We start from the raw sequence: 14,960 nt of genomic DNA, 5'->3' as shown, positions 1-14,960 counted from the left end.
ACTCCAAGGGAGCTCTGTTGAGAGACATCCCTGATCTGCTGCAGAATTATGTCCAGCAGAATGTGAGGTGATAATGTAAATCTAGAGAAAAGCAATCATTACCTAAAATTCCCTGTTCCTCTTCTCTGTCCTAATCTATGGGCCTAATGCCATCTTTGTTCAGAGAATCTACCAAGTTTTGTGGTGTATTTGCTCTCTGAAGTCATATATCTGGGTTTTATGGCAATTAGAAAGCAATATTGTTTCAATTAATTTATGAACATTGAGAAAACCCATGCTGAACACAATTATAATAACTTATATAGCATACAGAATTATACAAGCTATATTGATAAAAATGTAAATGTGTAAAGATGAGTTTTGTTTCAGCTCTAGTTTCATCAATAGATTAAATAAGCAAGTATTTTCTTGTAGTAGTATAGTTGCCACATATACTACTAGGTTGCTGTGAGATTCAAAGAGGTATATGGTATTATTTTGAACTCACAGAAAAATAGGAGATGAACGCAAATGAAACACTTAGAGCATTCCATCCATGTCAATACTGCTTCCCTTAAGAACAGCTATGGTTTGAGGACTTGCAGAGAAGGTTATAGCTTATTTTGGACTGTGAATGATGAGTAGGATGTACAAGTACAGGAGCAGAAGAAACATGTGGGATGAGTGTATTGAAGATGTAAAGAAAATGAATAAAAAGATTAAAAGGTTAGAAACAGTCAATGAATGAAGAGGATACAAGGCCACTGATTCTGAGGGGCTGTTATGGAAAAGGTCACAGTCTTTCTCAGGGTAACACAATACATTTAACAAAGATTAAGTGGATGGGAAAATAACTCATTAAAAAGGGGATTGTATATAAGTGTGAAGGCCTGAGTTTGACCCCCAGAACCCATATTAAGAACACAGGTATAGGTTCACGGTTTAAGCCAGCCTAGCCTAGTAGGCAAATTTGAAGACAGAGACTCTGTCTCAAAAACCAAGGTGGATGGTTTCTGAGAAACTATACTTGAAGATGTTCAACTGTCCTACATATATACCTGCATACAAAAAAAAAAAAAAAAAAACAACCAAACAAACCCAACCCTCCAAAAAAAACCCCAAAACCCAAAATCCAGAATCTAAATTTTTCTATGGAAAATGATCTGCATTTACTTAAGACCATGATGTTTGATGCCAATTTAGTAATTGGTAACATGATAGTGCTAATATTTTATGCTATTGCATAGGATTTCTTTTCTGCAGGAATATAAGGGAAATCAAAAGAGATAACATGCATGCAAATATTTACCAACTATAAATGGTCAGGGCTGGGAATGTAGCTCAGTTGCTAATGTTTGTCTACCACATATGAGGCTCTGGGTTCAATTCTCAGTATAGTATAAACCAATCATGTTGATGCATGTCTGCAACCCCATCACTGGGGAGGCAGAGGCAGGAATATCAGAAATTCAAGGCCATCACTAGTTACAAAGCAAGTTCCAGGGAAGCCTGTGGTATGTGATGCTTGGCCTCAAAATGAAAACAGGGAGTTGCAGAGATGGCTCAGTGGTCAAGAGCACTTGAGGCAGCATAAGAACCAAAGTTAGGATCCCAGCACCCACATTACTGGCGCTTGCTGACTTGTGGCTTAGCTGAAAAACTGTGAGGTCCGGGCTCAGGGAAAGAGACTGCGCCTCAAAGAAGTAGGGTGAGAGCAACAGAAAAGGATGCCCATATTCTCCTACAGCTTTAACACACTCCTAGCTACACACTTGCTCCTGTACCACACACACTGCACTCACGCATATTCATACATACTCACATATATGCACACACTAACCAAAGCTAAGTAACAAGCCAATGAGACATACACACACATGCGCGCGCGCGCGCACACACACACACACACACACACACACACCACATACTGTGGAGTATTACTCACAAATGACTTTAGATCATTTACATTTAAATCTTTTAAGGGCAGAAGGAATAAAAACTCATGTCTCTTCAGTTCATTAGTTCACAGTTCTAATCAACTGTTGGATGAGGATAGAAGATCAAATTATAATTTGTGGTGTCATGGATTTCAGTTATCCACACTGTCTGTTCCTCAATTCATCAGTCAACCAAATATTGGCTATATGTGAATAACTACAACTGTTTATTAATTTTAAGTAAAAAGACAATATTTTCTTTCTAAAATTATATGCATACATGTCTGTCAGAAATAGAAAGTCTAACAAGTTAGTTGTCATTATTACTATTATTATTATTATAACTACTACCACTACTACCACTACTACTACTACTACTACTACTACTACTACTACCAGAACTAGAAACCATGTATTACCAAAGAAAAAGGCAACCCTCTGATGGAAATAGGCTAGTAAGCTGGGAAGGGTGGCTTCAAAGCTAGAGTTTGTCTTTTATATGTTAAAAATTCACACAAGCAAGGACATGAAAATACTGATTATACTGTTGTCCCTAGGAAATGGAGTGCTCATAATATTGAACTTGACAAATCTTGCCCAAATTTTGCAAGAAATATAAGAATATATTTTTAACTCGATGCTTTCAATTTGTTGGGAGATGAATGTTCATATTTCACAGAGAATGAAGCTGAGGTTTTTTTCTAAAGTTCTTTCATAACGCTTTTGATTTTTTTAAAGATTTTATTTTGTAACTAAAAATAATTGTTAATAGAAAATTGCAACATTTTTCTCAGCCTCTGCAACCTTTGTGGGGGAAAAAGATGTTTGAATATGTCTTAACTAATGTCAAATATACACAAAGCTTACTAAGGTATTAGAAATTTGTCCATTGATCAGACTTCTCCCCCTAAGAAATATGTAGAAAAAGTAAAGCATTTATCTTTGCTTTCCTTGGTCTTTTACTGAACCTGAAAACACCAGCTAGTATTAATAAAGACTTGACAATATTTAGAAATGAAATAGCTGGCCTAAGTCCAAACACATTTGATTTTTTTTCCATCCACATATCATAAGAATTCAAATAAACTTTTGAGTACAATGAAAACATGACAGCTCTGTTGGTATTTTATCAAGACAGACAGAGTGGTAATTTTCTTTTGTCTGAAACTCATGCATCTTATTAACACCAGGCAGGTGTTTTCTTCATGTCAAGCTTTGCTTGATCAGGTTGTTATCACACTTATTTCATTGGCACTAAATATGATGATCTGAGATTCCAGCTCTCCTTTATTTCCAACTGCTTAACACAAGGAAACAAAAATGCCAAATTCCTGTGTTATTTAAAGAATCATGTGTATTGATTTTTGGAATGGTAAATATGCCTTAAGGATCTGAGACTCAGTGAATTTTTCAGGCATGGGCCAAAAAACTCACTTGTAAAATGTGTTCAAATCTTCTTTCACAGAAAGCCTGGAGATATTACACATATAAAAGTGTTTTAAACTAAAGTATAATCTCATAAATTGCCAAACACTGATTCATTATGTTACTGTCAGTTATAGTAACAGTAGTTACTATAACTGACAGTAACATCCTAGATGTAACTTGATCATCAGTAAGAAAAATTATTTCTCAATAAGATTGTGAATATTTATAAACATAATTTAGTCCATAGCTAACCCATTAACTAGAGGCACATGACATTAATGACTACTTGTGCATAATTGCAAACATTATTACAATGCCCTCACATGCTTTTTTGTGGCAATGAGTCTATTAACTTAATACGTACTTTAATCTCTCTAAAAACCTTTTGAAGTAAGTACTAATATTCAATTTATAAATGAGGAAACTGAAACACACCTCCTACGTAACTTGTTCACAACCAAACAACTGTTGGACCCAATAGTTCATCATGGTTAACACTGTTTTCTGCTATTTGAGCAATTTAGTCATTATTGTCATTTTATTGCATTCATATGCTAAGTTCCCTATGGTAACAATGCTATCTTTCTTCACATCAGCTATCTTAAGTGTTTAGATCATGAACTAGATTGGAAATGTACGTAGAGTGATAAAGCCATGCTGTATGAATCCTTCACTACTGTCCTAGGTGGGGTTACAATTGCTTTGATGAAATATCATGACAAAAAGCAATTTGGGGATGAAAGGGTTTATTTTAGCTTACAATTCCAGTTAACAGTCCATCACTGAGGAAAGTCAGGTCAAGAACTCCAACAGGGCAGGAACCTGGAGGCAGGAGCTGATACAGAGGCCATGGAGGGGGTGTTACTTCCCGGCTTGCTCTTCAGGGCTTGCTCATTCTGCTTTCTTATAGAACCCAGGACCACCAGCCCAGGGATGGCACCACCTACAATGGACTGGACTCTCCACCATTGATCAATAACTAAGAAAATGTCTTACATCCAGATCTTACGGAGGCATTTTCTCAATTGAATTTTGCTTTCAGATAACTCTAGTTTGTGTTAAGCTGACATAAATCTATTAGCACAACTACTAAATTTGAGCCCTAGCTCAAAGGTGCTGCATATTAGGTGATATGTAGAAACCACTACAGTCCAGTTTCAAGATGGCTAAGAAAATTATACACAGGATAATTGATCTTCTGTCATGGACAGTGCATTTACTAGCTAACAATCCCATCTATCTGCCAAGTAGTGGTAAAAATGTTTCTTGACAAGCAATTTTATTGGATAATATATAGAGTCTTGTGAAAATATCAATTAGTATTGGATTTTCCACAAAAACTGCAGAATTGAGTTGAAACTTGCAGGAAAGCAGAAAGAAGTAAGTATAATCTGCTTGGAAAGCTGTGACATCATGACCATGACAGCCATCCTTAAGTTCCGTCCTCTGCGATCTGAGATTCCAGCTCTCCTCCATTCCCAACCCCTTGAGACAAAGAAACAAAAAAGCCACAGTTCTGATTTTTTTTTAATCATGTCTTTTGGTTTGGTGGATGGTAAATATTGTCATCTTGATTAGACCTGGAATCAACTAAAAGACAAGACTTCGGGCACGTCTGTGAAGGATTTACAAGTAGGACTAATAGAGAGGAGAAGAGCCCCCCACCAACCCACCCCCAGAATGAACAGCACTTCCAGTGGCAGCTCAGATAAAAAGAGGTCAGAGAGAAAAGCGATGAGCTTGTCTGCCTGCTTTTGACCCTGGTGATGAGTGTGCTTGTCTTCCCATTGCTACAGCAGACGCCAGCCTTTCCTGCCATCAGAATACAGCTTCAGCCTCCTGAAATATACCAAAGACCAGGGGCTCCCCAGAAATCCCCCGGGCATTTAGCACCAGGTTGAGGAGAAGTGGTATCCAGCCTTGTGCACTCAGCAGCCACCAGCTTCTCAAACCTCTCCAGAATGAAGATAATCCTGTTGGCCTACACAACTCCTATCCTGTAAGACAGACTAATAAATCTCCTGTGTAATATATAGTTGTTCTCTGAATTGTTCTCCAACACAAGTATTTCAAATGTTTTTCTTCACACTTGCTGTTTCCTCAGACTGGATTGATCTCCATTACAAATATCTTCATTTGTTCTGTCTACATCTCTTCAGTTCCCTGTAAAGACTGAGCTTTGCTATCTTCTCTGCAGAATACTTTCCCTAATAAACTTTCATTTAACTTACTTTCATTTGACTCACTTGTCCATTTAACTGCGAAAGAAAGAAAAACCCTACTAAAGTAATACCATCCTCTACATTTGGAAGTGCATCCAAGCACTCATAGACAGGCTATTTTATTCTCCTACCAGATATAATACCAAACTCAGACAAGGCTATTCTGAGACATGACAAGATGAGACAAAGAAAGGCTACTTTATAAATTTGTTCAAGTTCAGACACACGCAAGGTCACTATGTCATCCCCAAATACCACACTTCTCATTCTTTTGGCTAAAGTGAGTGCTCCTCTTTTTAAAACTGATTCTCTTTTTATTCTTACTCCAGTGTTCCCTGTTAAAAGCTAAATTTTATTGGGATAATATGATAGATGTCCTTAAATGTGGACTCATTATTTTGTGCTTTTTTTTTTTTTTTTTTTGATGGAGAGCTTGTACAGAACTCAAATAGCACTATGGCAAGCTGCCCACCCTCTCCATTTCTTCAGATAAGGTTCCCTAGACAGACTCACTCTCTTTATCAAGCAGGCCACATACAGCCCCTCCTCACTACCAAGTGCCTGATACCAAGCTTCAGGATTCAGCTACGCTTTGTGACTTTTCCTGGAGCGATGTGAATAAACTGTTTATTCACCCTAGATAGAACACCAATGAGAAACCAAAGATATGACCCTACTCAAGTCTAGCTTAGTGAGCCAACTACTGGAGTGTGGGCAACATAGAGACAGCTATACCACAGAACAAAAGTCTCTCTCACAGCAATTGTTCACTGCTAATAAATCCCTGGAAAGAAGTATAATCTTGTAAGCCCCATTCCCAGCAACCACTAACTGCTTATAAATTCCTGGGAAGAAACAGAGCTTCATGCATCCCTCCTCACGTCCTCAAGGATGGAACATTAATGGACTAAAACTGTGTGTAGTAATTACAGATGCTGGGCATTCAAGAGGGCAGTGGCCATGAAGGGCTGGAGGAAAGCATTCCACCAGTTAGTTCCTTGTCAGTTTGCGGAAGGATTAAACTAAGCCAGTAACCCTCATGGAAGAATCAGGAACACTCAAACCTTGATACTATAAAACCTATATTCCACACCCTCATTCCTTCTGTTCCCTACGGAAACTTCCTTGTAGACCTACCAAGTATGGACTGTCTTCCTCCTATGGGCTCGGAGTACATTTCTTTAATAAATATGCATCATCTTGTCTGTCCAGTGAGAGGTGTAGTATACTGGGCCATCCACTTAACCCTGAACGTAGAATCCTCTGATCAACAGGATGGGCAAGAGGTAATCCAAACAGTTACTTTCCTTTCATTGCCTTCCCAGGAAACTTGTCTACTCACCACTTACTTCCGAAGGGTCTGCTCTGTGCTGGGCAGGTATGTTCTATATCATGTGCTTCTCCTTATTCTGTGGGATACACCCTTTCCTCCTTAAGTTGCTTCTCACCACTGTGTTTTATTAAAGCAACAGAAACAAAACTGGGACTCCTGTAGAGCTAAAGTACTTTTACTGTAATATAAAATCATTACAAAAAAGCCCAGCTATTTATAGAGCATTACTAACTAGCAAGAAAAGTTTTGTACTCTATATGTCTCTTTGTGGTAGGTTTTGAGTTTGGAATAGGAGGTTGTAAAATTTCAATGGGGCAGAAGACTTAGGAGGGTCATTCTGATAGAACAGATACATAACTGTACGGCAGACCCATTACTATAGCTCTGTCTTTATAGATACAGCTTCATTTGCCAAACAACTTGGCTTTAGACCCATTTGGACTTGAGCCTGCAAATAAAACCATCTGGCAAAAGGTGGCAGAAGGCAGGCATCATGCACAATGTCCACCGTAGACAGGTCTGTCTGCCTGGTGACATTGATCATGGCCATGGGCCTGAAAGCTCAACTGCCATTTTTCTCTAATTGTCTCTCAAATGAATTTGAGTTAATGCTGCTAGTACAAGGCCATGGGACACTTGCCCATCACTGCTAATGGAACAGGCTTCTCAATCTCTGTCTTACAACAGATCCTGAAGGAATCCTGTCTAGGCACTCTCGTGCTCTGTTGTAGCCCTGATGGTATTTTTCCTGTTCAGAGAACACCTTGGTGACAGTCTTAGATAAGTTTGCTGTTTTTTTCCCCCACTGCTGGTCCCCCAAAACTCTAAGCTCAGTTCTAGACTTTTCTACCTATATCCTGGTAGCAATCAGACCCACACAATGATATGATAAGATTCTTGCCCACGGGTGCCATTGTCATATCCTTACAAACATTAGTTCTAGAGCAGATTCCAAAACATCCCTGAACTTCATTGTGTAGTAAATTAGTGATTGCAGATGCTCCTCCAGTAACCATACATTCACCAGCACTATGGTCTATGAGTAGTGTGGTGGTTCAAATGAGAATGTCCCCATAGGATCAGATGTTTGAGTATTTTGACATCAATTTGTGCCATTGTTTGGGTAAATTTCATAAATGTGGCCTTGTTGGAGGAAGTGTGTAACTGGGGAAGGCCTTTAAGGTTGCAAAGCCATGAGCCATTTCTAGTTTGTTCTCTTTGCATCCTGCTTGTGGTTTGAGATGCAAGCCCTCAGCTTACCACTCCAGCTGTCATGCCCGCTGCCTCCCAGCCTTGATGGATCCTTATTCCTCTGGAACCATAAGCCCAAATAAACCTTCTTTTTATAAGTTGACCAGGTCATGATGTTTTATCACAGATATATAAAAGTAATGAATACAACCAGCTGTGGAAAGCCAGAGTACCAGAAGAAGCTGTATCTGTCTGAGTCTTCCTACAACCGAAAACACTGACAGAAGCAGCAGGTGATTTGGGGCAGGTTGGGATGGCCAGCTCCAGGCTAGTGTTATGTAGAGACACTTGTCTCAAATAATAAACAGACAGACAGGCAGACAGGCAGACAGGCAGATAATTGTAAAACAAATAAAAACTGATTTTGCTCATCACTATGAAACTGACTGACCTCACGAGAATACTGAAAAAGTTTGTTACACTGAAAGAAAATGATAAGTAACAATATAAAAATGTATAAAAGTATAAAGCTCACTGCTAGAGGTCAAATTAAGAATGCTCTAATACTGACAGGTCATATGTAAATTACTTTTAATTCTAGTATATGAGTTAGTTAAATCTAGTATGGAGATAAATCTCAAGTAAAAATACTACAGTTCTACAGTAGCATCTAATCACTTTGACTGTAAGCAACTGGTTAATAAATAGATGTGGAGCTGGTTTCTGTCCTAGTCAGGGTGACAATTGCTGTAATGAAACACCATGATCAAAAGCATTAGAGAGGAAAAGGTTTATTTGGCTTACATATCATAGTCCATTGAGGGAAGCAAAGGCAGGGACTCAAATCAAGCAGAAAGTTGGAGTAGGAGCTGATGCAGAGGCCATGGAGGAGTGCTGCTGACTGACTCTTGCTCTTCATGGATTCCTCAGCCTGTTTTCTCATAGAACTCGGGACCACCATCTCAGGGATGGCCCTACTCACATGGCCTGGGAAAACTCACATATGAAGTCAGTTTTTTAATTGAGGCTCTTTCTTCTCTGATGACTCTAGCTTGTGTCGAGTTGACATAAAACTAGCTAGCATAGCATCAATAGAAAAAAGTTATTAAGGGTAAGTGTAAGTGTAGAACTGTTGCATAGGAATAAAGTTAAAGTACTTTTAACCTACATTAGGTTATTATAACATATATTCTGTAATGATGCTATCATCTAAATCATCTATCTATCTATCTACATATATATCATCTATCTATTTATCATCTATCTATCTATCTATCTATCTATCTATCTATCTATCTATCATCTATCATCTGTCCATCTCTGGAAACATAAAGTAAAACAGAAGATATAGAGCAGGATTGGAAAAAGGAGCAAAAGAAGATGAGAATATTAAAAAAAAAAAAAACCTAAAAACTTCACAAAATGTCCTACCCAGCTATGAAGTCTATGAACCATAACAACAACCAACATGGCTCAATACCCGGAAGGGTTCAGTAGTGGCACACATACATTGGTGCTCACTACCGGCTCTCTATTTGTACAAGATCCTCTCAAAAGAAGGAAACCATGTCCAGGACTAGGAACCTAGTTAACAACTTAGTGCTGGTGAATTTATGGTTATGGGAGGAGCATCTACAATCACTAATTTACTACAGCAGTATAATCACTGACAACAGTCTATAGACATCTGTCCTTATGACAACAGATAAATGTAGTCTTCCTCAAGGAAATTTCTCTTTGCAAGAAACAGAGGCCACTACTACAACCAATCAAAATACAGAGTTGTAGAGCCCAGTCCCAACGCATATATCTACAAAACCACTCCTGCACCTAAGGATCAGGAAACATTGGGGAAGAGGGAATTGGGAGGATTATAAAAACCAGGGCACCTGGGACTCTGCTGTGAGAAATTCAGTGTCTCCCAGCAATATCAGAGCTACATTCATAAAGTCTCACCCATATGACTCTCAAACATGAGCTGAACAACCATGACACAAAGCAACATGCCAAACTGGTCAGGGAAATGCCCATGAGGCCTCAGTGCTAAACAAAGAACTATGGGCAACTGAGGAAAGCTGGGAGTCGGAGACATGGTCTTTCCTCGAGGACAACATACCAATTGGTTGTCCAGTGCCAAATGGTCAGTCCTGAAAACATACATACAAGCAACATTATATGGGCTCTACAGGTTATATTTAGGAATATATGTGTATATGTAAGAAAAATTAGTAGAAAAAAAAAGATGCCATGAATTTGAGGGAGAGTGGGAAGGATGTGTGAGGGGAGTTTGGGGGGAGGAGAGGGAAGGTAGAAATCTTGTAATTAAATCATAATCTCAAAAATAGGAAATAAAAAATAATTAAAAGTTTAACAAAATGTCTGTAGAAATCTCTTATCTATCATAGAGTAAAAATTCAACATATTAAACAATCAAAATCATTGAATAGCTGATGAGACTTGGTGAGAAAAACAGAAGCAAGCATTGACATCTATTACCTGTAGGAAACTCACTTTAATACGCTGTGAGAGTGAAGGGATAGAGAAAGAGGATGTTAGCCAAACGTGAGCAAGGGTGAGTCTGCTTAGACAAAATACTGTCAAAAGTAGTAAAAGCTGGCAAAGTAGGTGACACCTAATGATGAGGGGATGGATTCCTTAAGAGGCTTTAATTTAAAATACACATGTACCACATACTGTGACATCTTAACATATAAAAGGAATGTTAACAGACTGTAAGTGTGAAAAGGATCAGGGCTTCTTATTCTGTTTTCCACCATGACCTCCTTTTGTTTGAGAAAGTTTTACTCAACCCTGGGTGTATAGGTATATCATATGCCAATAAATAAGCCTACGTTATCCATAATAAATGAAAAGTATCTTAGAGGCTGAAGAGATGGCTTAATGGGTATAGCCAATTGTCTCTAAGATGAATGACCTGTATTTGATCCATGGGACCCACATGGTGAAAGAGACCTGAATCCAGAAAATTATCTTCTGATCTACACATGCATGCTGTGGCATGTGAAAACACATATACATGCACACACCTACACACACACACACACACACACACACACACACACACACAAACACAGTAAAATAACAAATATTTTAAAACAATTCTTTGATTAATATATATACAGGAGAAACTGTACATACTCATGAGACAGATGTACTTACTTACTTTACATAAAGAATTAAATTTTGGCCACATATTTGGCAATATAAGAAACAAACAACATCTTCAAAGTTTCTTAGAATTGATCTTATAATTTTTATCTTATAAGAATAATTAATTCTGAGAACACTACTTTACATAAATATGTAACACAAAATGGAACAAACATTTTGTGTCAACTCAGAAATTATTCAAAATTCTTACTCTCAAGCCAAAATCCATTTACTAATTTTCAGAAACATGTCAGCAATTTAAACAATGAATTTAAAACCAAACATCCTAGCACAAAGCAAGCACAAACTATACTGTTTTGATACATGCAAAAGAATGAGGACAGGAAAATAATAAAAATACTTTTCTGAAATGAAGTCATGTTTCTATAAGAGCAGAAAACTCTATGTCCAATAAAAACTAAAAATGTTGTAATTTATATTGAGAAGATGAAGCAGACGCCATAACAGGCTGCTCAGTCTTCTCTCAGAGATCAGGCCTCAACTTCATTTTCCTGAGACTAAACAAGCAGTTTCTGAAAGAGTCAAAACAAAGGACAATCAATCTCCAACACCCTGAAAGCAAGGACAAGGAGGCCTGGTACATGCAGTCCTAGGCCAGGCCAGGCCTGAGCCATACTCAGCAGATAATCAAATAAGGACAAAGCCTGGGGCTTGTCCAGATCTGCCCAAAAGTAGAAAATTGTATCCCTGACCAGTCCCTAACTAGCCCTGGCCAATTAGAATGTGCAAATAAGATTGCCACTTGCTTAAGACAATTGAAGATAAAATGGCCTAGTTGCCTTAGACCCTCCCCTTCAGCTGTACTTAAAAGAAGCTTATGAGTTCCTCTTGAGGTTATTGCCATTTTGCCTTTATGTGGGATGGTCAACCCTAGCGTGCTGGAATAAAGAACACTCTTGCTGACTGCACACATGGATGGTGGTCTTTTGTGGGACTTCTCCAGGACCCTAACAATACCATATACCAATCTTCAATCTGAGTCTGGGTGTTTTTGGCAGCTTCCTTGGTATGACAGTATGTGTAGTACAAATGCGTATGTTGTTTAGAACTAAGGCTGCAGTGGAATCATGTGATAGACAAATTCATAATTTTTCCAGTTACTAAATCTGATTATAACCTTAACAATGTCCCATATCTGCCTATGTTAATTTTCAGAATATGCTAAGAGAAAAATTTATGTATTTTTGGTTCTAATAAGAAATTGTGTTCTAGTTTATTGGCAATATGAAAATTATTCTCTGGCTCACTAGATTTTTTTTCATTGGTAGCATTTGGGTATTGCCTTTATCTTCTACATGACCTTATAATATTTACTTTTGCTACAATATATAAAATGATTACATATAAAAGAGACAATATTTTCAGGAATTTATATAAAATAAAAGGTAAATTTTAAAAATATGGTAGCTATGCATAATGAGCTACTACTCAGCCTAAGAAAAAAACATCGTGTCATATGTAACAGAATGAATGAACCTGGATGATTTTATACTAATTAAAATAGTCCATGCCCACAATGATACACCTGGATGATCTCACATGTGTGTAGCGTCTACAGAAATCAAATCAATTGAAGTAATGGATAGACTGAACAGTTCCAGGGACTTGGGTGATGTAAGTGGAGAGAGAAAAGTTGCTGACCAAAGTGTATAGTTTTAGGCAGGAAAGAGGGATTTGTATTAGGGATCTAATATATTACATGATAAAAAAATACACTATGTGCTTCAAAATTGCTAAAAGAATAGGTTTTAAATAATGTACTTCTAAAGACTATGTGAGATAATTGGTTTTAAAAAATTGGTTTTTAAAAAGCTTGATTCAATTAGTCATTCTAAACTGCAGCCATTTGCGAGAGCATCACATCATGTTCCTTAAACGTAACATACAATTGTTATTTCTCATTTAAAAAAATGAAGAAGTCAGATACACCATGATGGAATTACCTGTTTCCCAACATCTAATTGAGAGCAAGTCCTTGCTCTAGTCTCTTAAATCACTCAAAAAGTTCAAACCCTGACCTAGGCTCTTCCTAACATCTTGTTGACATACTAGTTCTCCACACTGTGAGCATTTCATTATTTAAAGGAGAAATAAGCACATCTTGTTTAAACAGATATTTTCTAGGCAGGTTTTGCTTTCACTATTTTTCTGTCAGTTTCCTCTGTGATTGCTATATTCCATCCTGACAGGAAATTTCTTAAGCAGTAAACAACTCAATGTAACTTCAGGAAGTCCCTGAAACTGACCAGATTCACTAGATTACTTCCTTACCAGAGTAAACAAGAAAAGCTGCAAAGAAGACTCTAAGAGGAGCCAAGTTACAAAGATTCTTAGGCCAGACAAGCTGCCTGGAAGAAGCAAAAACCCAGCTGAACTAACTGCCTGAAAAAGGTTTAGACTGGAGTCACTTGGTAAACACTCTCCATCCTGTTGAGTTGCCTGTAGGCTGTGCAGTATGCTCTAGGCTCCTAGCTTTTGTGAGCTGTCACACATATTGAGGTGTGCTGTGGGATGGCTTTCTGTATGTGGTGAATATGTGTTGCTACGATTGGTTAATAAAGAAGCTACTCTGGCCTATGTCGAGTCAGGTTCCAGCCAGGCAGGAAATCTAAGAGAGAGATAGGAGTAGAAAGGAGAGTGGGGAGATGCCAAACCGCTGTCCAAAGAGCAACATGCAATGAGACTCAGGTAAAACCACAAAACACGTGGCGATGCATAGATTAGTAGAAATAGGACAATTTAAGATGAAAGAGCTAGCTAGTGAGAAGCCTGCCATAGACCATGCAATTGGTAATTAATGTAAGCCTGTGAATGATTATTTTATAAGTGACTGTGGGACCGCAGAGCCAGGTGGGACCAGAGAAACTTCTGGCTATAGAGGTGGGCTTTGATGATACAGCTGTGTTTGAGCCGTTTCTGCTTCTGTAAGTAACCCCTTGCCCATACTCCTTTAATTAATCCCAATGAAACTCATTGTTTTTATCAAATTGGATGTTAGTGGTATCCATACTTTGGCCTGTTGTGGGCTCCCTATCTGTGTTGGGTGGATGTGTGTGTAGTGTCTCCCCAGAAAATATTTTGTCACAAAACATTACTAATAGTATTTACTGACATAAAACCTTTTACTAGTTGAAATCGGCATTAAAATCCATCTTCAATGTGTTCATTCTTTTGTTAGTTTTCTTTCCAAGGCAACACTTCCACATAACCCCATCTTGTCAACTATAATCTAAGTTATTACATGTACATTATATTGGTAAACTATCGTGTGCTGTGGCTCACTGATAAGGTGGCTCTGGACTTGAGGTTGGCACCCAGATTTCAGACCAACAGTGTTACATCAAGTGTCCTCCAAGCCCCACTGTCGTAAGTGGGCTGGCAGCCCTGCTGGCTCTGTAGTAGGGAAAGGTAGAGCAGAAAATAGTCCAAGAGCAGAAAACTTCAGGCTTTTGAGAACAGCTGGAGGAAGAAAACATTTTCAATAAAGGTTACTGCATTTTATCTCATGATGTAACAGTGCTTGTCACACACTGGGACGGAAAAGTCAACAGCTCTTTCATGGAGAGAGTGCTTTGCTCCACCTAAATAATTTCAGCCCCACTTCCACAATTCCATCAGCTGTTTCCAGATGCACTCTCATAGCAACAGTTTTCTTGCCTCGGGATATGTTGAAAGAGA

At 38.2% G+C, this 14,960-nt stretch overlaps 1 protein-coding gene across 1 annotated transcript in view; it reads right to left on the bottom strand.

Annotated features, from left to right (window-relative positions):
* The window catches only part of LOC131922440 (ephrin type-A receptor 6), a 902,384-nt gene that overhangs the window by 237,991 nt on the left and 649,433 nt on the right, over positions 1 to 14,960 (bottom strand). The window lies entirely within an intron of this gene.

The sequence above is a fragment of the Peromyscus eremicus genome, chromosome 12, assembly GCF_949786415.1.
Source record: "Peromyscus eremicus chromosome 12, PerEre_H2_v1, whole genome shotgun sequence".
NCBI lineage: Eukaryota > Metazoa > Chordata > Mammalia > Rodentia > Cricetidae > Peromyscus > Peromyscus eremicus.
Note: the sequence above shows the minus strand (reverse complement) of the source record. Positions and strands in the feature narration are given on the sequence as shown.